The sequence below is a fragment of the Acinonyx jubatus genome, chromosome B2, assembly GCF_027475565.1.
Source record: "Acinonyx jubatus isolate Ajub_Pintada_27869175 chromosome B2, VMU_Ajub_asm_v1.0, whole genome shotgun sequence".
Classification (NCBI taxonomy): Eukaryota; Metazoa; Chordata; class Mammalia; order Carnivora; family Felidae; genus Acinonyx; species Acinonyx jubatus.
Genome location: NC_069385.1, coordinates 49015889 through 49041638, shown reverse-complemented (window position 1 = coordinate 49041638; position 25750 = coordinate 49015889). Strand labels below are relative to the sequence as shown.

The 25750-nt window shown below is 40.3% G+C and overlaps 1 long non-coding RNA gene across 1 annotated transcript; it reads right to left on the bottom strand.

Moving 5' to 3' along the window:
- Positions 1-23768: 23768 nt before the first annotated feature.
- LOC113598485 (uncharacterized) lies at positions 23769-25447 on the bottom strand. Its single transcript, XR_003419113.2, has 3 exons — positions 24721-25447; positions 24301-24456; positions 23769-24070 (listed from the first exon to the last, which is right to left on the bottom strand). It is a non-coding gene; the product is annotated as an uncharacterized LOC113598485 (long non-coding RNA).
- Positions 25448-25750: the final 303 nt, after the last annotated feature.

Here is a 25750-nt window from a genome sequence, read left to right as displayed (position 1 = left end):
TGTATGTGTGTGTGTTTGTGTGTTCCCGTCTCTGTCTTTCTCACACACATAGCCTAACACACGGTCTGCCACCAAGTCCTACTGAGTCTGATGCTAATTACTGCAACCTTCCTATCAACCAGTTTATTTCGTGTTTTCAACCATCTCAGTGACTGAAACTGTTCAAAGTCATGTCATCCTCCTAAGCCATTAGTGCCGCTAAAAGGATCATCTGTGCGCAGGTTTGGGGCACAGGTTTAAAGCTTCCAGGTTTCCTTTTTACAGGAGATAGAAAAAAAAAATCCAGGAAAGGTCTTTCTGTTCCTTCGTCTCATCTTTTTAATGATAGTGTTGGTAAGATGACATCCCCGATTTTCGCGCAATAATTTTCTGCAGATACACACCGCCAGGGTTTGATCATGCTGACAAAACTAGAGGGAATGTGTTTTCTTTCTGCAAACAGAATGTTTCTGCAGCCGGGGAAAAACAGGTTCCTGCTATTTGGCCGGATACGTCGACTATGTACGTGTGACCGGCTGAGCTGAAACAACTGAATCAATGTGAGAAACACCTGTGGGAATTAAGAGGTGTAGTGACAATGTCCCAAGGAAATCTCCTTGTTCATTGCCCTAGCCACACACCGACGACAGATCGCCTGTGCAAGGCGAAGACCACTGGTGATGGCGTGGCCACCTACACCTCTTCCTCAGCCTCTGTAGAAAGAGGTCCACGTGGGGACTTCAGTTTAAAATTCTTCATCTGTCCTTTTAGTTAATATGGCTTGTGGATGATGTCCATCATTTTCTACATTCAGGAAAGATGGGAAAGAAAAATGTTAGTAAAGCACTAAAGGATATGCCCGATTACACTTCTGGTACAAAACAAGTATTTGCTCATGAGACGAAAAGTCTGGTTGGAGACATAAGTTCATATATTTCAATAGTTTTTAAATATAATTTTGTTAGGAAATGGCCAGTGGAGCCCCAAAGCCAAGCATAGCCCACAGTGATTTTTCTCTTTCCTTCGCCTTCCCCCAAAGCAGCCTTGACAGCTCACCTCTAGACTAAATTCTAAATCTCTCCGATTTCTTCTGTCTCTCTCTCTGGCTGTGACCCTAATGCAAACCTCCACCAGCTCACGCTGGGTTCCTTGCAACAGCCTCCAACGGCTTGCACCCATTTTGACTTCCACTAGAATCTCTTTTCCATACCAGCATCAAAGTTATCTTTGTAAAAATCAATTCAGATCATGTCATTCCTGGGCACAAAACATTTCAGAGAATTCTCTTTGCCGTAGAAAAAAATACAAATTTGCTGCATCCGAAGTGGCCTTCTGTGAACTGGCCGCAGCCTGATTCTAGCTCCCTGTCTGTCCCCTCTTGCTACTCTCCCCATCCCTCTGTGATACAGACTTACTTCCTTGTTGCTCAGCCCCTTCACTTGCTGTTCTCCCTGGAACTTTCTGTTTCCAGATTCTTCCTGGCTGACTTCTTGTCATTCGGCATTCAGCCCAGCTGCCGAGGAGACCTCCTAAATTAACCATCTACACCCTCTGTCACATATCCTGTTGCATTTTCTCTAATACATTCAAAGGTCTGAAATTATCTTGTTCATTTATTTTTCTTGATTTCCTGTTAGGATGTAATTTCAAAAATACAGAATTTTTTTTTCCCCCATTTTGCTCATTGTTGAAGTCTCAGAGTCTAGAACGGGGATCAGCAAGCTTTTTCCATAAAAGGCCAGACAGTAAATGTTTTAGACTTTGCAGGCTATTTGGTATTTATTACAGCTTCCCAGCTCTGGTTTGATAGCATGAAAGCAACCATAGACAATAGGTAATTGGTGTGTGTTTGTGTTCCCTTAAAACTTTAGCTCTGAACACTGAAATTTGAATTTCATACAATTTTGATGTTTTATAAAATATTATCCTTCTTTGATTATGTATAAACCATTTAAAAATGTAAAAACTGGGCGCTTGGGTGGCTCAGTCGGTTAAACTTCCGATTTCAGCTCAGGTCACGATCTCACGGTCTGTGAGTTGGAGCCCCGCATCAGGCTCTGGGCTGACAGCTCAGAGCCTGAGGTCTGCTTCCGATTCTGTGTCTCCCTCTCTCTGCCCTTCCTCCACTTATATTCTCTCTCTCCCTCTCTCTCCCTCTCTCTCTCTCTCTCTCTCTCGGTCTCAAACAGTAAATAAACATTTTTAAAAATCTTAAAAAAATAAATGTAAAAACCATTCTTAGTTCATGAACTGTGCAAAAACAGGCAGCTGGCCAGATTCAGCCTGCAGGTCATAGTTTAACAAACCCTGATCTGGAATGTCTATCGCTATACATTGGAAGCTTGCAAAAAAAAAAAAATCTCAAATGAATGAATGAATGAATGAACAAGGAAATGGATTTTCCTTGTAAACATTCATAGACTTGCCATGGGCTAAGAGTTGATATGATTATCCATTCTACTGTTTCAGTCCTCAAGATGGATTTGTTCTACCTGCTTGGTTGTTATTTATTAATGGGAATGCCTGCTTGTTAGCCTGAGTCACCAAGACAAATGCTAGACATAGAGTTCTTATAATGTAAGAAGAAGAACAATCAAGACCTTGTCAGTACTTTGGCTATAAAGACCAACTAAGTTGAATTGGGCTCCATATTCAAGGTTAAAATTTATATATGTAACCTCCAAAAGCTTTAACACTATGATGAAAAAAATGAATAATATATTGCTCTTAAAATACATACCTATAAGTCATGAGTGAAATAAGCAGACTCTCAAAGGTAATTTTAGAAAGATTATTTTTACCTTTTCCTCCAACTCCTTACTTCATGTAATTGGAGAGGTTTTGTAAAGAAAGTAAGATATGAAGAGTTTTAAATGAGGACTTTGAAATGGGTCAATTCGTATTTACTCTCAATAGGACTGTTTTCCTGTCTATGACCATGTTTCATGAAACTCTTCCCTTTTAACTATATCCACCCATCCCCAAATGTTCAATAAATGGAAGAGATTGGACTTCTGTCCCTAGGTTAAGATTAGAACAAATATTAAGTCAAAACAATTAAAGGGAAATTACAGTAGAGGTGAAATCCTTTCATTTAAAAGGCAAGTTAAAATGACAAAGGATTACTGTTAAGACGCTAAATCATTCTTTGAGAATAATACATCAGATTAACTAATTATTAATGTATTAACTAATACATCAGATTAACTCGCTCATCAGAGGGAAAATGCATAACGTCTTAAAGATAGTTTTAGCAAAACCTTCAACAGATCCTGGCAGCAGAAACTTGGAAAAGTTTGGAATGACAGCCTGAGTTTGCAGGGGTACTCAACGGATAGCTGTAAAGAGAGCATTGAGGTCTTGCTGAAAATAACTGCTGAATTGGGGACAGTACCTTACTTTAGAGTAGCCTGGAATTATCTGCTTCTAAATCGTCACTTGTAAAAGTATATCATGAAGTGGAGAAATTTTGAGTGATTTCTTGAGCTGTTTCTAAGATGTATTTCACACTTCATAGTCTCACTCTGATTAATAAAGGAAGTGCACAATATTGGGGTCAGAGGGTTATTCTTCTGGAAACTCCAACACATTATACTAATATATATAGCTTTTATAAGAAAGGAAGGAAGGAAGGAAGGAAGGAAGGAAGGAAGGAAGGAAGGAGGGGGGGAGGGAGGGACAGGGTGGAAAGAAGGGAGAGAGGTGGGGAGGGATGAAATGTTTTCTTTACGATCACTTTCAGTTTGGAGAGAAATATGAAGCATTTTCAATCGACAGTCCTTGTCTGGCTGTTCATTTCATTACTTTTCTAAGCTCATGCTCAAAATGCTGAGAGCATCCCCAAGGCTTACTCACCTTTCATTGAGCCTGGAACTTGAGGTAGCTGTATGAAAGCCAAGTTCTGAGTAAACCTGAGACTATTTGCAGTTTCAGGTGGGAATCAGGTGTTATTCAAGACTAAACTTGGCAAGTTTTGTCTGGATTATGCATTTAATGGTATTTAAATTATGAGGCATTTAGAAGTGGGTGGGGGGAGCCCCACTGCTAGAAAATGAACTTGACAAACACACAACCCAGCTTTGTACATCTCCTACCTACACAGAACCCACCCCACTGGCTTAAAACACAGTGAGTACTCCATAAATGCCTGTGAGTCCTATGGAAATATAACTGAACATAAGGTGGGACATACTTTCAGGCTCCTAGAGTTAAAAATTGATGGGCTCACCTGAATACTCAAAGCAACTTGGGAGAGAAGAATGACGCTGGAGGCATCCCACTCCCTAATTTCAAACTCTATTACAAAGCTAGACTAATCAAAACAGTATGGCATTGGCATAAAAACAGCAGACACATACATCAATAGAACAGAAACAGAGCCCAGAAATAAATTCATGCATATATTGTCAATTAATTTATAACAAAAAAGCCAAGAATATGCAGTGAGGAAAGGACAATCTCTTCAATAAATGGTGCTGGGAAAACTGAACGGTCCAAATGAAACTGGACCACTATCTCATGCCATATATAAAAATTAACTCAAAGTTGATTAAAGACCTGAAATCATAAAACTCTAGAAGAAAACATAGGCAGTAAGCTCCTTGATAGGTCTTGGCAATGACTTTTTGAATCTGATGCCAAAAGCTAAAGCAACAAAGCAAAAATCAGTAAGTGAGACTACATCAAACTAAAATGCTTCAGCACAGAAAAAAAAAAGCCATCACAAAATGAAAAGGCAACCTACTGAATTGGAGAAAATAATTGCGAATCAAATATCCAATAAGGTGCTAGTATCCAAAATATACAAAGAATTTACAAATCAGTCACAAAAAAAAAGCAATCTAATTAAAAACTAAGCAAAGGATCTGCATAGACATTTTTCCAAGAAAAATATACAGAAGGTCAACAGACACATGAAAAGATGCTCAATAGCATTAATTGTCAGGGAACTTCAAATCAAAACCACAGTGAGATGTCACCTCACACCTGTTAGAACTCGTATTATCCAAAAGACAAGAAATTGATAAATGTTGGCAAGAATGCAGCAATTTCACTTCGGCATCTTTATTGAAAATAAAAACACAATTTGAAAAGATACACACACCCCTATGTTCACTGAAGCATTATTTACAGTAGCCAGATTTTGAAATAACCTAAGTGTCCACTGATGGATGATTGGTTAAAGAAAATGTGGTATGCACACACACACGCACACACACACACACACACACATAAGGGAATATTGCTCATTCATAAAAAAGGAGAAAATCTTGCTTTTTGCAACAACATAGGTGAAACTCAAGGGCATTATGCTAAGTGAAAACTGAAATAAGTCAGAGAAATAGAAGTACTCTATGATCTCTCTTGTATATAGAATCAAAAACTAAATAAATAAAACACAGGCTCACAGATACAGAGAATAGATGAGGGTTGCAAGAAGAAGGGAATAGGGGTGGGAGAAATGAGTAAACTGTTGTGGGTTTTTTTAGATTAAATAAATTGAATAAAAATTAAAAAATAAGAAACCCCTATCTATAAGAAATAAAGTTAAATAGTCATGAAGATATAACATAAAGTATCACAGCTATTGTATTGCATTGCAATATCTGAATATTGTATTGTATTGCATATCTGAAAATTGCTGAAAGAGTAAATCGTGAAAGTTAGCATCACAAGAAAAATAATTTGTGACTATGTATGGTGATGGATGTTAACTAGACTTATCATGGTTATCATTTATAGCATATACAAATATTGAATCATGTTTTACACATGAAAGTAATATAATATGTATATATATGTAACATCATATGTGAATTATACCCCAGGTTAAAAAAAAAAATGACAGTCTCCTCTTCATCCCCTCCTCCTCCAAATGCATCCATTCAGTGGTATTTTACTCTGCTAGGAGAAACTTCGTGAACTCTGTGTACGTGTGTATGTGTGTGTATTCAGGTATGTGCTTCCTTCACTGCACAACCGTTGTTGCTCCGCACAAATTGAGGGAGACAGAGCCAGCTGAGAATTTGTGAGGGTAAGGCCAAAAGGCCTAGGGTGGTGGGCATAGAAGTCAGCCCCAACCTTGCCCCCCTAAGGTTAAGTATCTCTCACAATATGGATATGTGCTCTTGAGTTCAAGATGTTCGGAAAAAGTAGGAAAAATTACTGTACTCACACTGCCTAGCCTTAAAAAAAAAAGTAAGACCTGACCCAACTGAGGCTAGCTCTGTATCAACTATTTGTAGCCATTAGCCCACTGGTAGAAGGATGGAGGGTGATGAAAAGGTAAAGACTGAAAAAAGGGAGTTCAAGTGGAAGTTCAGAACTTCTTTGAGTCTTTTCAGAGAAAGGTTACAGAGATTTGCCTAGGGAACAGTTCCTTGATAAGAAAGTGTTTAAGGGCAATCTTAGTCAATTAGGATCTGTTTTTCTAGGATTAGAATTTGACATTTTGATTGATTGTAGTATAACTAAAATTATCTGTAACACTCTATAAGTTCAATACAAGAAAACACTAAAGACAAAACTGAGTCCTTAGGAGAGAAAAGAGAAGGGACATGGGAAAACAGACTAGAGAAAGTAGAGTTTATTCAACCCATCAATTTACAAATGAGGTGATTGGGTCTAAGAGAGTTTAACAATATAGAAGTTCACTCAGCAAATTCGTATTTGGGGATCACACTGGTCACAAATGAAAGGAATTTCCAACCAAGGTGATGTGAAGCCTAGCAGAGATATTTTGTGCAGGCAGAAATTACAATGTCGTTCATAACAAGCTACGATTATACACACGGTGTAGTTGTTTTTAGGGATACACACAGTATGCAAATATATCTTAAAATTCTAAAGCCAACTTTTTTTTTAATTTTTTTTTAACGTTTTATTTATTTTTGACACAGAGAGAGACAGAGCATGAACGGGGCAGGAGCAGAGAAAGAGGGAGACACAGAATCGGAAGCAGGCTCCAGGCTCTGAGCCATCAGCCCAGAGCCCGACGCAGGGCTCGAACCCACGGACCGCGAGATCGTGACCTGAGCTGAAGTCAGATGCTCAACCGACTGAGCCACCCAGGCGCCCCTAAAGCCAACTTTAAATGCCATTATGAACATACCATGGGGAGGGATAGTTTTCTCATCCATGGCACTCCTTAGGTTTGCTAAGGTTATTTGTACTACATAGACAAACTGCCTAGGCAAAAATAAGGCAATTATCTGAAAAATATTTGTTATCTGTACAGTTCAAGAAAAAGTTGACCCAGACTATCCAAATATATCCTCTATTTTCCACTTTATTGCCATATATGCTTTTAAAATCTATGCTGCTATTTCGATGATTTCACACACATACACACACACACACACACACACACACACACACACACACTTAGAGAAACTACATCTGTCTCTGCCTGAGCAAGGAAAAACAGAAGAAATGCCTGATTCTATTGTTAACCGATGAAGGGAGTGTCTCCATTTCCATTAGGACCCTGGTTTCCAGTGTACCATTTGTTGACAGAGTCACGATGCCCCTCCCACTAAGATGAAAGTAAATCCAAAATTTGGAGGGGGAACAAGGGCCAGGAGATAGAGAAGTAGAGGTATGATGCTGTCAAAGTTACTATAATTAGTGCTGTGAGCTGAAGCAGCTTCCTGTGTGTATCAGCTCAAATGTGGTTTGTTTTGAAAAGTAATTAAGATACTATTTACATAGGCTACTGAGTGAAGCTTGTGTGGTTCTCTTGATAACTTTGAGTAAAAAGATCTTCCTGTGTTTTCTTCCAAATAAAACTATACTGCAGTTAAACAATTTATCTTGTCTCCCAACAAAGTTTCTGACTCTAATTCCTGTAATATCTTCCTAAAATATGGTGAACTAACTACAAGGAAGGAAGAACTCACCTATCCCCATATACTTGAACTCAGTTTGGGCTGTTACATTATTGATTAATCTAACCAGAACTGTTCAACAGTGAATGGTATAACTCTTTGATATTTAACTTCAGTCGATTTCCCTAAATTATTTCTGAGGCTTTTTTTTTCAACTCAGCCATGTTTATATACATCAATGTGTCAACTTAATAAAGTCATAAGTGCCTCTCTAGGAAAGGGATATACTCTCCATTCCTTTTGTAGGGGACAGAAAGCATCAGAATCTCTGATAGGGTATCTGTACTTATTATTAGCAATAACCACTGTGTTGAATGTCTCCTCAGTGTAGATTACCCGGGTAAATATATAAGAACCCACAGAGATACACAACTGTAAAATGTATCCTGTCCTTCAATCAATGAAATTAATTGAGGAAAGCAAAGTATGTCCATAAAAAAGATAAGAATAGTAATAACACAATGCAAGGTGACAGACCTCAAAGAAAGTGCTACAGACCATAAAAGTTACAGGTGTTCACAAAGCAATAAGTTAGAAGTTACCAAGGGCTGAAGAGGTGACTGTTTTCTTATTTGCCTTGATCAGGGAAGCCCTAGGTAAGGTTTCCAAAAACTCTTTTAAACATTTGCTCCAGCTTCCACACAACATTTAATTCCCATCGCTTAAGTGATTCAACTCACCCAGGCCAGGTGGGGGTCAAGGGTGGAGAGTGCATTCCAAAGTAGCATAAAGATAGGAAGAAGTTACTCTTTATTTCTGAATGTCATCTCAAACTTATGAGATTTTTTAAAGTTTTTTTTAAGGGTTTTAAGGGTTTTTTAAAGGTTTAGCACATTCTAGGGTCCCCTCTAGGAACAAGTAGAAGTCACCAGAGCTGAGATGCCCCTAGGAGCCAACAGATGAATGTCTGTCCTCCAGAAGGTCCTCAAGCTTGACCACACTCTGAACAGTGAAAGTTTCCTCAAAAGGAAGCATATGAAAACATCCAAAACCAACAGGCACTTGATGTGGGACACAGAAACATTTCCCAAACTTCCCTCATGCAAGTCCTATCTGCATGAAACCATTGGTCTATGTGAAAAATTTTTTAAATATACTTCAGTCATTTTGTGTTTATAGATTCCTGGATGACCAAAGCTTTCAGCTTTCACCCAAATGTGAGGCTGGAGTTTATAATGTCTACCCAACTAGTCAGGAGATTTGACACTTTTGGAGTCTGTCTTCAACTTAATGGTAAAAACTATTCATTAGAAACAGTATACAGGTGCCACATAAACAGATTGAAGATTAAGACATCATTTTTCTAAAAATTGGAATATTTATACAGAACTATAATAATGAGTTTGTACGATTAAGTGGGAAGATCATTGGTTGAGATTAAGGAGTCAAATGGATTTTTAAAGTATTCTGCCTTCCACCTGGGATTGTTGAATAGATCAATTTAAACGATCTGTTTCAAACTATAAATATCAAAACAAATTTAAGTTCTAAAAATAAGGATTATTGAATGCCAACCCCAGCCCCCGCTAGCTGAATCATTCAACCTTTTTTGCCTGTTTCTTGTTTGCAGAATGTAAAAAATGGCACCACAATTGCTCTGACCACCATACAACATTGTTGTATTAAAAGAACATAAAAGTGCTTCAAAATATTTTTAAGGCATTTTGCAAATGCTAGAGTTAAAATCAAATATATGGTAATTAGTCATTTAGCTTGATTTTTAAAAAAAAATATATAAAGGTAGTATCAGTGAAAAGTGCACCTTAATTATAATAATATCTTTCTTTATGCCAAAGAATTAAGTAGTAAGGATATTTGACTTCTCCCCTCAGCACTCATAAAATCTTCATCTGCCCAGAGGAGTTAAAAAGGTTAAGTGCATTCTCATATTCATGATCGCTACTGGTTTTATAATACAGTCACATTCATATGCTATTTCCTTTCCACGTCCCTCGTGTCCTTAGGATCTTGAAAATAAAATGACTTTGGTGTATAAAAAAGTATCTTTTAAGAAAGTAAAACTAACAGAGGCATTTCCTTTAAGGTGCTAATCAAAATCATGAATGAATTCCATGTATGACATTAGTCCTTTCAGGTTTACCTCGAATAGAGTAGATGTGCATATTTTTTTCTTCTCTGCCCTTAAAATTGCTTTTTCATGTTTGTTTTGAATCTTGAAATACCAACCCAACTCTAAAGGATACCACTAACAGTTATTGGGTGTTTATTATGTGCCAGGCCCTGGGCTGAGCCTTTTCATCATTTCATTTTACAGCTACCTCCTGTATGTATCCTCACTGTACTGGGAGAAAAATAAGGCCAGAGAGGTTAAGCAACTTGACAAGTGTCACACAGCCAGAACTAGAATGGCACAGATCCCAAGTGAACCATGAACCCATGATATAATGCAGCCTCTCATTCTCTTTCCCAGTCTTCTCATCCCAAGGCAGGTAAGGTTTTCTTTATTCAGTGAAGGTCATCAATCTTGATTACAAGTAGTTTGTACTTCTTCCTCAATCAGCTTGAGTGAGTGAGTCCCTGAGTGCAAACACTTCCCAAATATGCCCCACAGTCACTTTTTACCATCATAGCTGGTCTATCCCTGTCAAGCAGTGGGTCTGGCCCCACAAGTGAGAATCCACTGGAGTGTACCCCATGCTTCTACTTCTCTTTCTACTGAGACCCTTGCTCCAGAACCTAAGATTACTCTCTGCAGCCACGGCAGCCTCAAGATTCTCCCGTAGAGTAAGAGTATTTGGAGATATGAAAAGTACTCATACCAGAACTGATGCAGAAAACATGATCTCGGCAGTTAGTCTCCCTTTTCTATCTATCCCGTTTACAAACCCAAGCACCAGTCCTATATTAAATCTGGAAGGATCACTGTATGGACTATCGGTCTGTAAAGATCTAACAATAAAAATAGCTTATCTGAAGTCCACCTGCATGTTTTGTGTGGTCGCCCCCCTCCCCCCTGCACCTACCATCACTCAAAAAAGACACAGGCAGTATCCAGTTTTGGGGTTGGTGTGAGACAACTTCTCTGCGCTGATAGAAAATCAGTTTCATGTCCCATGTTTCATTGCAGGATCAGTTAAACCTCAGCTTGGTATCTAAAGATGGTAACAAGGTAAAACAGTAGTTCTTCAAGATGTCCCTTATTCCCCATCGTGAGTATTAATATAGAGATACTTTCATAAGCTTTCCCCTTGGCAGTGCTTTTTAAGAAACTTTGGGAACAGAAGACAAAACAAATATGCTCCCTCTTAGTAAATCTCTGTCCAACTTTTAAGCTGAAAAGTTAACAACATGAAATCCTGCAAATCCTACCGAGATTGAAAACTGAAGTCTATATACTCTCGGTTAAATGGTTTTATACCTGTTTTATTTCTCCTTTATAAAGGCCAAGACTTCACGGGGAACATGTTAAAATTATGTTAAGAATGAAAATATTAGAAGTTGATGAATTTAGGGAAATTATTCTACCACAAGTGAAGGTAGAGAATATGCACTCAGGGACGGGCGCCTGGGTGGCTCTGTCCGTAAGCGTCCGACTTTGGCTCAGGTCATGATCTCACAGTTCTTGAGTTCGAGCTCCGCATCAGGCTCTGTGTTGATGGCTCAGAGCCTGGAGCCTGCTTCAGATTCTGTGTGTCTCCCTCTCTCTGTCCCTCCCCTGCTAGCTCTCTCTCTCTTTCTCTCTCTCAAAAATAAATAAACATTAAAAAAAAGAAGAATATGGGCTTAGGCAGACCCCAACCAAAATTAACAGAGATCCCCTGAAACCAGAGGGGTTCATCATGGAAACAAGTCAGAAAAGACAAGAGTAGCATCCCAATGGTGAAATGAACATGAGTTCTGGAGGACAGCCCTCTTTTCTGTTCTGCAACAGACAGCTCTTATGCTGGTCACGGTCTGCCTGCAGCTTGTCAGACCCATATACCTTGGTGTTACTCGGGCATTAATAAGCTGCATTTTATCAAGATTTTCAACAGCATGAAAGTGTAGTCCCTTCACCCTTCAATCCACTTGGGGCTAATTTGAGCTCTGCAAGGCTTAGTAGCAGGAAGCATGTAAAAATTCCATCCCAAATCTCTGACAGCTTCAGAAACTGGTATGTTTGCTTTCGGATATCCAAAAACAATTCTGGAACCTCATAAGAGAAGAAGCTAACTTTAAGACTTTGACATATTTTGAAAAGTGAAGAGGTCAAACATTTCCTTTCGCCTATTTCTTCCAGATCAGGCCGGAGAGTCTTTATATCAAACTAACAAATGTTGCCTTTGCGGGATTTATGCAGGCTTTGGGAGACCCACACGTTCACAAAGCTAAGAGTTTCTGACAATAGGCATGCAAGTCTGTAGCCCTCACATCTGTGGGCCTCAGCCCTTCCCAGCCGTCAAGCAAACATGCAGAGCGTAGAGCTGCAAATTCCCATGAGGCGAGGCCACTGGTTAGAGTTTCCAGAAACAGGCGGCAGGTCTCTGCCACTTCTCTGCTCTGCTATCCTTCAGCCCCAGGGGAAAAATGTAAAGGGTTCTGCTTACCAGTCAAACCACACAGACAAATACCAACTGCTCACAGGCCAGTCCAGCCCCAACTGCGGGGAACAGCTGGTCCCTTAAAGACCAGAACACCGAGAAACTAATAATACAGACAGGCCCCAGCCACTGAGACGTTCTGTTAAAGAAATTTGTTTAAATGCCCACATGGGGAAGGGACCCCGTCATATTGCTGTGCAATCCAAGTTATCTCTTGCTTTTCAAAAGTTTGTGCTATGCCACTTTGCTTTTATGAAAGACCTACTCTAGTACCTGTTTTCACTAAGCAAAAGAAATCCAAAGACGATTTTAGCTTTCGGGGGGGAAAAAATGCAAGGCAAAAACCACATTCAGTGTTTTGCAGTGAGCCATTATAGAGGAGGCCCACCCCAAGAGGAAGACTGGCCCCGCCAAGCTCCTTCCCGAGTATCACATTCAGCATCTCGGCATCAGCTGCTTTGGTTTTGAACTGTGTCTGTGAGCATCCGGGCTTTGTCTCAGTTTATTCCATGCACCCATTAGCGAACCATGTCCTAAGGTTTCAGAAAAGCCTTAGGGGAAGGTATTTTTGGAGTCTGGGAACACTCAATAATTTTTCATGTAAATTAATAGTAATTGCTTCTTTGCTTTACAACATTTCGCTTACGGAAGTTTTCAGAGGAACATTCCACTTTCGGATAGTGGGGGAAACCTGTAATCCCAAAAATATCTAGCTAATATTTCTTAAGCATTGTCTATATGCCAGGCACTCTTCAAAGCACTCTTACAAATTACAATGCATTTAGGGGTACCCGGGTGCCTCAGTCGCTTAAGTGTCCGACTTCTGTTCAGGTCATGATCTCGAGGTTCGTGGGTTCAAGCCCCACGTCAGGCTCTGTGCTGACAGCTCAGAGGCTGGAGCCTGCTTCAGATTCTGCATCTCCCTATCTCTCTCTGCCCCTTCCCTGCTCACGTTCTGTCTCCCCCTCAAAAATAAATAAACGTTAAAAAAAAAATAAAAAGCAAATTATAATGCATTTAATCTCCATAACAAACCTATGAGGTTAAGAATTATTCTTGTCTCCATTTAACTCAAGAGGAAGCATGTCCAGCAAGTGCTTGGTATATGATCATCTTGAGATAAATATTTGCTAATGGAATCTAAAAATGTAAGAAAGTACCACTCTGTAAAAATAATGTAATAAATAGTAGGATAACTTCCAAGATTAGCCTGTGAGATTGTTTTAACCCAATTTTATCTTTTTATTATTAATTTAACACTATAACATTGTTCTTATCGGAATATAGGTTCCAGATTCCAGCTTGTGGTGCCATCCAACAGTTTACTTCCTAAGCAGCTACGTTCTGAACCAATATTAGTGCTAAGGGAATGTACAAAGCTGGGCAAGGCATGTCCTTACCAGGTAGGAACTTCTATTCTTTCCCTCCCCAAGAAACAGGGGGGTACTTTCTGGAGGGACTTCCTGGCTGGGATTAGAATAACAATAAACCTTCTGGACATAAGGTCCATTCCTTCTCTACCTCAGATGCTCCCACGTCCTTTCAACAGAACCCTGGGGCTCTCGGAGCTGCTACAGAAATTGAGAGATCATCATTTCCCAAATCACAGTTTTAAGCTAAGTGAATGGAAAGAATTTTCTCAAGTCTTCATTTTCCTTCCACTTGTGGCACCTGTGACTGCTTGTCTGGTGACAAGCACCAGCAGATGACAAAATGAATTAACGAGTAGTATATTCATATTAACAGAAAAAAGGGGGAACCATGCATCCTGCTCAGCTCAACACCTAGGTGTTATTTTTGTGGGCCTGGGAGTTCACAGTTGTAATTTTACAGCTCATATATACCTTTAAGTAGTCACGCTTTCTGCTTGAGATCAACTCTAGGTTTTGTGGTGAAATAAAATGGATCAGCATTCCATGGTGTCCCTCAACTGCATCCACATTCTCCACCACCTTGACAAGTTTAAAAATTCCAGAACTATTCTTCTCTTGATTGGACCCACCCCAACCACACCCCAGCCAAATACAATAGCATTTCCACCCTAGACTGTGAGCTCTCTGAGGGCTGGGACCATCTCTTGTTTATCTTTGTATCTCCAGAGGCAATAATCATAGTAAATGTATAAACTTGGCTGAAATATTCTTTTAATTTTTTTAAAGTTTATTTATTTTTGAGAGAGAGACAGAGCATCAGCAGGGGAGGCACAGAGAGAGACGGAGACACAGAATCCAAAGCAGGCTCCAGGCTCCGAGCCGTCAGCACAGAGTCCGATGCGGGGCTCAAACTCATGAGCGGTGAGATCATGACCTGAGCTGAAGTCAGATGCTTAACCGACCAAGCCACCCAGGCACCCCGAAACTTGGCTGAATTTAAATTTATCCCAGCGTGGGTTAGTGAGCAAGGCTGTAATCCTGGCTTTCCCTCCTGTCCTGTTAGCCTATAGCAGGCTGCCCCAGCTCATAGGTTGAAATGGCCTATGGGTGAGCCATTTCTCATTTAATCTTAAAAACAACAACAAAACGTTAAAACAAAGACCACCGGCTTGAGCAAATATTTTTTTCCCCCAGTGAGAATATGATTGCGTGTTAAACCCAAAGATATTTGAAGTCCGTTCATTTCCTAGGTATTAGTTTTTCCCAACATAGACATACTCTGGGTAGGCATACCTAGTAGAGTTAAACTTCAACTAGAACCCCACCAGCAAGGGTTTCTGAGTAAACCAACATTCTTCCTGCTGAATCTTTAAGTAAAACACCGACCGAAAAGAAATAAACCGAGAATTCCAATATTCCAATAAGTAACTCTCAGGGCCTCTTTTCATGGTCAGCACAAAAGCAACTTCTATCGATCGCTGTCCAGCTGAGAGAGATAGGCTGCAAAATTCTGAATCGCCAAGGAAATTTTGATTTGTAGCCACTGCCCACTAATTTTAAAAAGTCACCTTTTTTTTTTTTTAAGTTTATTTATTGATTTGGAGAGTGGGAGAGAGAACCAGTGGGCGAGGGGCAGAGAGAAGGGGAGACAGGATCTAAAGTAGGCTCTGTGTTTACAGCAGCCAGCCAGATGTAGGGCTCGCACACACAAGCCGTGAGATCATGACCTAAGCTGAAGTCGGACGCCTCACCGTGACCGAGCCACCCGGGCGCCCCTAACAAGTCGCTTTTAAGCACTTTAGATTTTCAACAAAAAAATGGAAACAGGAGTTTTTCTTTTAATTAAGGCCTTGTCAATCAAAAAAAGAACTGATAGCAAGAATCTTCGGATTCCTTGAAAACTCTGAGCTTTCACTGCAGTATGGAAATAAATAATGACATAATGATATTCTTGGCAAAAGATCTGCCAGGAAATTCCTCTTAAATGGCAATTCCTCTGCTAAATTTAAAATGTTATCTGATTTACAAAAGTATGATTTTTCAACTTGGTCAAAATCTGTCTGTTGTGTGAAGTACACCCAGCTGCTTTATTTCCTGTGCGGGGGAAACCCTTCCCAAGGTACATTTGCGGCCAAAGAATAGCTGAGATCTTGGGAAAATCTGTCTCAGTAACATTTTCAGGAGAAAAAGATACTTTTTTAATCCCTGCCTTTGAATTGGGCCAGTGTCTCATTTTTAATAGCTTGCCCCCGAAGGAACTATGACACCGGAAGAAGGAGGAGTGTCCCCAGCAAACTGAAACAAACTTGAGCCCCCAAGGTACTTGGGGCTTCCTGTGTGCTTCCCCCCCACACAGGCGACACTTCACGGTTTCCTTAGCCGGTCACAGCTGACCAGCTACAGCTGATTGCTGGGAGCTTTGGGAGCCACAGATTGTGTTTGCTGATAAGTAAACGCATTATTGCTTATCAAACTCGCATCCTTCTTCAATGTGCAGAGTATTCTCATATGGCGTGCAAAATTCTGTGTTGGAAATATCCCCAGCTTGGAGCAGGAATTCTAAGGGAGTTGATTCCCTCATTATTGTATCCAATTATCCATTTAGAGTCTCTCTCTGACATTGTAATTGACTCCTTGATGATGATTGTATTGTCATATTTCTTGCCAAAACAAATTCAGAGATCCATTGATCTGGTTGAAGACCAAATCCCTAGGTTAAAAATTAAACTCAGAATGAGGTTTTGCTTCTAACCCACTGATGCACAGATTTTAGCATGCATTAAAATCACGGGGAAAGCTTGTGAAAACACACAGAAGTGTGTGTTTTCTAAGGGTGTTTTCTAACACCCTTAGAGTTTCTGATACAGTTCGTCAGGTTTGGGGTCCAGGAATGTGCATTTCTTTTTTTTTTAATTTTTTTTTAACATTTATTCATTTTTTGAAAGACAGAGAGAGACAGAGCATGAGTGGGGGAGGGGCAGAGAGAGAGGGAGACACAGAATCAGAAGCAGGCTCCAGGCTCTGAGCTGTCAGCACAGAGCCCGAGCAGGGCTCAAACCCATGCACCGAATCAAAGGGTGAGAGATCATGACGTGAGCTGGAGCTGAAGTCAGGCGCTTAACCAACTGAACTGCCCAGGGGCCCCAGGAATGTGCATTTCTAACAAGTTTCTAAGTGATGTTGATGACGCTGATCTGGAGACCATGTTTTAAGAATGACTGTTCTAAACAAATTGTCTGCTCGGCTCAGGAAGTAAACTCACCAAATGCACATAAAGCCAGCTCTCATTCGTCAGTCCAGCCATCCTTAGACTCAGAAGAGGAGAAAGAGGATGGGCTATTCCCGTTCTAGGAGAGACTACAAAATGACATCTCCCACCAGTGCAAGTAAGATGGAGTACCTAATGGACGAATCAGGTTGGCCATGTCTGAGCAATTCTGCCCATGGGCTCTAGAGTTATATGTACCACACAGTCCTGAGTATATGTCTGGGTACTCCCAGCCACATGGAAAAGAGAAAATTCCTTTCAATGGTTTTTATGAAAATTAAGGGGCTGGTTTCCCAAGCACAATTAATGGAACAAATTTTCTAAATTACATTATTGTGAGTCAATCATAATCTTGTATTTCAAACATTCGCACATAAATTCAAATTTCTAGATAACAACTGAATTGCATCCCCTTGCTCATATCTTAAGGCCTATAAGTTCGAACTAATTTAGGAGACAATCTGTTAATCAAAGAGACACAGTCTAGTTATCAAATGGAATTTGCATAATAGATCTAAGCCCCAGAAGAGGATTATCCAAGGAGACTTTTCTAATACTTGAAGAAAAGATTATCAGCCCCAAACACTATTATGTATATAGTTCATGCATAACGTGTGCCTTGTTGTTCATATGCAATCTGACCTGAGATCAGATCCTCAACTCTTTTCCGGGTCTGTCACCATTCAGAGCCATTGAGTCATTTATTAAGCCAATCTCGAGCTGAACCACATGAATAGACCCTTGGTTGCATTAATCCAGACATAATGAAATGATGATGGCCTGGATTGGAATGGCAGCCAGGCAATTATGGCGGCTGGCAAGTTCCAACCTGTATGTGAGCTTCCAGGCTGCTAACGGTGTGGTTCTAGTCCAGAGTAGCCTGCTAGAGAATTCCCTCTTGCTCAGAGAGGCCAATCTTTGCTCTTGCCAGGCCTTCAACTTATTGCATGAGGCCCACCCACATTATGGAGAGCAATTTGCTTTACTGAAAGTTCACCAAATTGAATGTTAATCTCATCCAAAAACACTCTCCAAGTTGCTATTGAAAATTAACCATCACAATGCCTTTGTTTTTGTGGGTTTTTTCCAAGTAATTGATTTTTATTGGCTTTTCTAAAAATACCTGTTGGACATGGATCGGGAGGCAAAAACCATTCACAAATGGTTAAAGCAGAGGTCTGCAGCAGGGTCAGCACCCTATAATGAATAAGCCAAAGCTGGGCTATGCCCTGTGTTTGTTTGACAAGCAAGCTAAGAATGCTTTTTCTATTTTAAAAAGGTTGTACAAAAAGAAGACGAAGAAGAAGGAGGAGGAGGAGGAGGAGGAGCAGAGGAGAGGAGGGAGAGAAGGAAAAGGAGAAGAGAAGAAGGAGAAAGAGAGACCATATGTGGCTCACGTATCCTATGTGGCTTTTACTTTTACAGAGACTTCACTGACCCTGTTCTCATGTGATCTCTTTATACCAACTTACATGCTTCGTATTAATGTAAACTCTTATTCTATTATTCCCACTTTCTATCTATCTTGCCTTCCTACATAGACAATGCACTCTTCGTGTGAGCGGAGATCAGAAGACAGCTCCAAACAGAGCAGAGCCTCACCTACATATGGGTCTTGATACGCGTCGACTCACTTGAACTGGCTCAATTGTCTTTGGTGTTCCCAGAACCAAATTTCTCAGAAATTGTGCTTCTCACATATACCTCCCGTTGTTTACTTCGTTCTGCTTGAGACACGTACAAGGTAGCTCTGCTTTAGAATTACCAAAGGCATTCTTTTGATCTCACCAACTATTTAACCAAGTGTACCTACATGTCTGTTTGTACTTAGTGGTCCAGAATGTCCACAGACAGGAAGCTGTCTTTGATGGGCTGGTGATAGGCCAGTTCCCAATGAGTCCTCCGGTATCCAATCCTTGTGCAATCCCTCCCCTTGAATGTAGACTGGACCTAGTGACTCACTTCTTTTTTTTTTTTTTTTTTCAATTCCAGTATAGTTAGCATATGGTATTATATTAGTTTCAAGTGTACAATAGAGTGATTCAGCAATTCCATACATTACCCAGTGCTCATCACAACAAATTCACCTCTTTCACCCATCCCTCAACCCATCTCCCTTCTAGTAACCATCAGTTTGTTCTCCATAGTTAAGAGTCTGTATCTTGGTTAGTCTCCTTTCTCTGTCTCTCTGTCTCTCTCTCTCTTTCCCTTGCTCATTTGTTTTGTTTCTTAAATTTCACACACGAGTGAAATCATATGGCAACTGTCTTCCTCTGACCGACTTATTTTGCTTAGCGTAATTCTCTCTAGCTACTCCATGTTGCTACAAATGGCAAGATTTCATTCTTTCTTATGGCTAATATTCCATTGTCTATATGTGCCACATCTTCTGTATCCATTCTTCAATCAATGGATACTTTGGCTGCATCCATAGCTTGACTATTATAAAAGTTGCTATAAACATAGGGGTGATTGTATCCCTTTGAACGAGGGTTTTTGTAATTTTGAGGTAAATAGCCAGTACTGAGACCACTGGATCATAGGGTAGTTCTATCTTTAACTTTCTGAGCAAACTCCATACTGTTTTTCAGTGGCCGCACCAGTTTGCATTCCCACCGGCACTGCAAGAAGGTGTCTATTTCTCCACACCCTTGCCAACACTTGTTGTCTCTTGGGTTGTTGAGTTTAGCCATTTTGATAGGACCTAGTAACTCACTTCTGATGAACAGAATATGACAGAAGTACCGGGTGTCATTCCAGAGATCAGGTTATGAGACGTCTGCCCTTTGCAAGGCAGCTCTGTAGACAGACCCACGTAAGTGAGCTGGAAAGTAGAGGCATGACAGGACTGAAGCCCTGGCCGACCTTTTAACTGCAGCATCTCAGAACCACTAAGCCAGAATCCCCAGCTAAGCCACTCCTGGGCAGAAATTGTGAGATGATAAATGTTTATTGTTTCAAGCCTCTTAAACTTTTGAGAGTAATTAGTTACATAGTAAGAGATCACTAATACAGGGTTATCATTTGTGCTTCAGACTGAAGATTGTATGTTGCCTTCTAGAATACATAAAAGCCTAATTTCCACAGGAAATAGTAGTGGAGGGCTCTAGACTTCTTTCTGGTAGACTGAATAGTTAAGTGAAATCACATTTAGTCTCCTATCTGAATGTAATCACCATCAAGGAGGGTTGGTTTTTTTTAAGGATGGCTCAGATATGCCTGGAATTTTCTCTTGGTAACTCTACAATAATTGTGGGAGAAGCACTTTTCTACAGCTACCTTGGGGTCAGGAGAAACAACAACTGTTTAAATAAAGGTTGTCGGCCTCCCCATGCTGCTGTCTAAAAGATAGCTTAAGTAACAGAGCTCTCAACTCAGGGGGGGGGGGGGGGAAATCTAATACCTCCCTGGGGAATAATTTTTCTAAAACTACACACTGGTGTCACATACACACACACATACACACACACACACAAACACACATACACACATTCTGTGTCACACACCTTCAGTCCCAAATAAATACACATTCACCCCTCCATGAAATCAGGAATCCACAAACAAACCAACAAAAAACTGCTCTCGGTTTCTAGGAGCCGGGCACGTCCCGGAAACCCTGGTGCATGGGAGTCCTCTCCTGTTCACCATCAAAATCTCTGGCTAGAAACTACTTTCCCTGGCAGGAGACTAGATTCCTTGCTTGTTCCAGGCCTTGAGAAAAGACTGAATCCAGTCCCGGGGCTCACCACAACTTTACCCCCAGACATGTCATTGCCAAATAACACTCAGGTTTCAAAGGCAAATATTCTTCTCATCTGATGCTCTCCCCAGAGAGGGCCAGCTCTGTCGTGTTACTCTCTGGATGCCATCTCTCAGAACCTTCACGTCCTCGCTTTGGGCCTGCTAGGTTGGTCCTCCCCAGACACGAGCCCAGACAAAACTGTGCGGGGGCTGAAAGTGAGCTGCCAGAACGTGAGCTCTGGAGCCAGACGGAGCTGTGGTAAAGTTCCCGTGGTATAACGTGCCAAGTGCCAGCCGCCAAGGACCAGACCCCCAAAACGTGCTAGGCCAATGTTAGTTACGTCACCATTCCCTTCAGAGAGGTGACCTGCCTCCTCTTTTTCTCCCTCCGCTACCTTCTTTCTAGCTTCTTGCTCTTGACTTCCTGTGCTCCAGAAAAATTCGTTCTCACATCCTCTGGCCAAACTCAAGGGATCAGAACAAGAATTTTAAGTTATGTTTTTCCCAAAGGCATCGACGCAATAACAGCTATCAATTGGGACATTCCCTCCCAGCCATTGGAGGTCATTTACATGTCCCGACGTCTTCAGACTCAGGAGTCAGACCGCCTCTGCTCCAAGTCTGCCTCTTCCAGTAAATACTGTGAGACCTGAAGGAAAGGAATTAGCACACCTACCTTTATACCCTTCTCACCTATAAAATAAAACCATCCTCCCAGTATGGCGACAAAAATAAAGTGAGAAAATCTGGGCAAGTTTCTTAGAGAAGCTCATGGAGTTTTGTGAAGAAAGAGGAGGTCTGAAGAGGTTAGAGTGGGAGAGAGCCAAAGCATAAGAGACTCTTAAAAACTGAGAACAAACTGAGAGTTGATGGGGGGTGGGAGGGTGGGTGATGGGTATTAAGGAGGGCACCTTTTGGGATGAGCACTAGGTGTTGTATGGAAACCAATTTGACAATAAATTTCATATATTGGAAAAAAATAAAATAAAATAAACATTTAAAAAATTTAAAAAGAGAGAGAGAAAAAAAAAAGAAAGAGGAGGTCTGCTGGTGCCATGGCTGTGCCTATGACCTGGCACAAAGCCCAGCACAAAGTGAGCTCTAAATGCTTGTTGCACAAATAAATAGGCACATGCAGGCACTATGACATTTTGTAGGCTTTTTAATACAAAAATATATAAATAAAAACACAGATGATCTACTTGCCTTTAAAAAATAACTAATGCATGAAGTTAGACAGTTTAACCTATTAGACTTCAGGTTTAAGTTTATGTTGAAAGTCCAACCTATAGAATTGATGAAATGAAAAATAAGGGCCGACCGTTCATTCCATTTTTTTCCAGACCTTTGCCCTAAAGGATACCTTCATGGTAAGTTTCTTATAAATGCTTTATGCATACATTATCGACAACCATTGAGATGTGAAGACAAAGACTGAAGCTCTGATGGAAAATTTCCGAAGTCAGAGAGTGCAGAGTAGAAGCAGAGGGTCTGCTATGACCCCTAAGATCAGACAGTGTTGACTCCACAGTGAGTCAGGAATCAAATGACTTTGTTGTTCATTTCAAAAAACAGACTCTGGTGCGGTGTCTGCAATATCATATTTTTCTTGTGCCCACAAGAGACATTGCCAATCAGTTGATAACGGTGAGCTGTGAGTGTTGCAAGGAGCCACATCATGCACTCCAAGAAGGTGGGGCGGTCTACAAAATGAACCTATCTTGGTTCTAGTATCTTTTTGGTCAAAAGGAAAAAAAAGAAGAAGAAGAAGTATGCCTTGTTGATCAGCCCCAGTTTGCATAGATGCTTCATTGGATGGGCTTACTCAGCCTAAGAGGCAAAAAGTCAGGGCAATGTGAGGTCAGTAGCACTGGCATGATGGGTGTTTGGAAAAAAAGTCAACTTCTTTGTTTTGAAAGAGGAACTTGGTGCCATTCAAATGCCCAAAAATAGAATACATCTATCTCTGGGTATACACTGCTCTGTATTTATTAAAGCTTATTATAGATTGGAATAAAGCAAAGACACACAAATGTCAATCTTATATCGAAAAGACGACATGTAGAAATTGACGTTAAAATAAATAAATAACTGTTGTCAAGTGAGAATACCTAAGGGTATTTTATTCAAGGCTTTTATTCAAGGTAAATGCATTTATTCAGATCTAGCTGGTAAAGTTGGCTTTCAACCAGATCCGACATTTACTTTTACGTTGCTTGACTTTCTCTTTAGCTGTAAAATGCTAAATTCCAAATGGCTCAAGACTTCCCATCTTAAGGAGACCTTCGGTCAGTCTCAGATAGAAACTTCTACCACTGAGTTTACAGAGGTTGTCAAAACCAAGAGGTGACTGGAGCCTCCATTCTCACTTGGAGCACCATGTAGAACACCATGGCAAATCTCTTATGTGGCATCATGTTTCCTGCATCAATACTGTAAATTAGAAAAGTGAGCAGCTAGCATCCAAGGGCCTAGATGATAGTCTTCATATAATGAAAATTGATTGGGACTACAATTTTTTTTTTTAAATAAGAGAGTTGACTTTTTTTTTTTTAATACTTTCCTATTTTTTAGCTTTCTGTTGATGGGAGAATAGCTCTTTTTGTTGGTTGGTTGGTTGGTTGGTTTTGGTATTTTTGTTAGGAGGATGCCCTGTATCTGAAGGAAAGCACCTTCGTTCTCGTGGTCAGGGCCGAGGAAGATGGCACCCACCAAAAGTGATCATGGAATAATTCCACAAAAATTCAACCTTGAGGAGTCAATAGGCCACTCCCCCCAAATTCAGAATTGGCCTTCTTTGAATAATCACGGCTGTTCAGAGAACATAGACCGTTTTAAAAGTACTCTTCAATGAAAAGGTAATTTGTGATTACCTTTAGTGTTCTCTGACAGTATTTAGCAACCTGTTTGATGTTTACCTATTTGTTAATCCTTTACTTATTCAGCCTTCAGACATAACATTCAGAAATTCTCACGGTGGAAAAGAAGACACTTTATTCCATAAACATTTGTGCAAAACAAGAAGTTCAGTACTGTGTTACAATACTTTCAGCCATCCAACCACTTTCCCCATCCCACACCCCCGCTGCTGTTTTCCGTCCTGAAGGTTACCTTACAGCAACGCAGTCTCTCAAGGTGTGGGAGAAGCTGGACCGTTTTCAGCTACAATCTTAGCCTCTTTGAAGGTAACTCCAAAGTGAAGGTATTGAAAGTACAGGGAGTTCTTGGAATCCTTCCTAAAGTGTCCTTTGTTTCGTCAATATTTACAAATCTTTGTTTTGCCTAGGTAAACAGAACAATAAAGAGACAACGAAATAATGCGATTAGTGAACTGGGTGTGGGGTAGGAGATTTAGCAACAGCCTTTGTCACACAAACTAGATACTAACTTAACTGGTCATTTAACCTCCGGCGCCTTATAGAATGCAGCATATCTTTTCTTGTAACGATGTTGAACCCGAGGACTTTTGAATTGTTAGCAAATTCCACATGACAGGTAGAGGTTCTACTTACGTTTTTCAATTTTCATCTCTTGCTTTTCAAACTCATTGTTGATGGAGTACTACAGCAGGGTCATGTCAACTATGTGTATTTTTCTACTATCATTTATAAACTGGATTCTCTCAAGAAGTGTACATCGTGCGAGATATTTAAGACAAAAGATGAAGGCTGGAAAGGAAAAAAAAAAAAGGACTACAATTGACTTAGTTCCACGTGCTGTGAGAAATATCAGCTCTCTCTTCCTGCTACTAAGAAAATAGCAAGTCATGGAGGAAGGCTGGGTAGATGAATCAGCAATGACATTTTGGCTCCAGCTCTTAAAAAGTTGTGTGACCATAAACAAGTCACTTAACCTCTCTGTACTAGTTTTCCATTGCTGCTATATAACAAGTTAACACGGACTTAAGAACTGAAACAGTATAGATCTATTACCTTGCAGCTCTGGTCTCTGGCGAGACCCAGGCTAAAATTAAATTGTTGACAAGGCTGTGTTCATACTGGAAGCCCTAGAGAAGACTCTGTTTCCTTCTCTTTCCCAGCTCCTGGGATCGCATTTTTTCCTTGTAGTCTCTTCTTTGACTCTGAAGCCGGTGACTTTCCTCTTTGTCAAATTTCTCTGTAACCCAGGCAGGAAAGGTTTTGCATCTAAGGAGTCATGTGATTAGATTGGACCCACCCAGATAACCCCCAAACAATCTCCCCCCTCTCAGGTCTAAATCGTACTTACGGCTGCAAAGTCCTTTTGGCTATATAAGGTAAAACATATTTCCAGGTTCTGGAGATTAGTGTGGACATCTTTGGGAGCCATTATCTGGCCTAACCCTCTACCTTAGCTTCAGTTTCCTATCTGTAAAACTTGTAGGTCGTTGTAGGTCTAGTACAAGCCACACTGATAGGGCCTAAAACCCTGTCTAGAAGGAGGCCTTGATAAGAAGTGGTTAAGATAATGAGGAGGAGGAGATGAAACAAACAATAAGGATAGACTATTATCAAATGGGAAAGAAAAACCTAAAATCATAGGAGTGAAAATGTATGGAAAGAAGAGCAATCCGCAGGCTACTCAGAAAACGGGAAAGTATTGTGAAAACTGAAATTAGAATTTAAGATGCTTTCACTTGATAAGAAACAGTGAAAGATCCTAGTCCCTTTGTTTATCCCTCTGAAACGACAGCAAAAAAAAAAAAAAAAAAAAAACGAAAGAAAGAAAGAAAGAAAGAAAGAAAGAAAGAAAGAAAAGAAAAAGTTAAGAAGACAAATTCAAAGATTATGCTATGGGAAATGTTTATGGTTTCAAAACAAAAAACTTTCTTTGGGATCTAGTCAAGGAAGAGACAATCTTCTCAGGCATTTGTGATAGGCAGGCAAAAAAGAGAGAAGAAAAGAAATAATTTTGGCATCATAAAAATGCCCATGTTTCAATCCATAGCTGAAAACTTATACACAGTAGACTACTCCAAGAAAG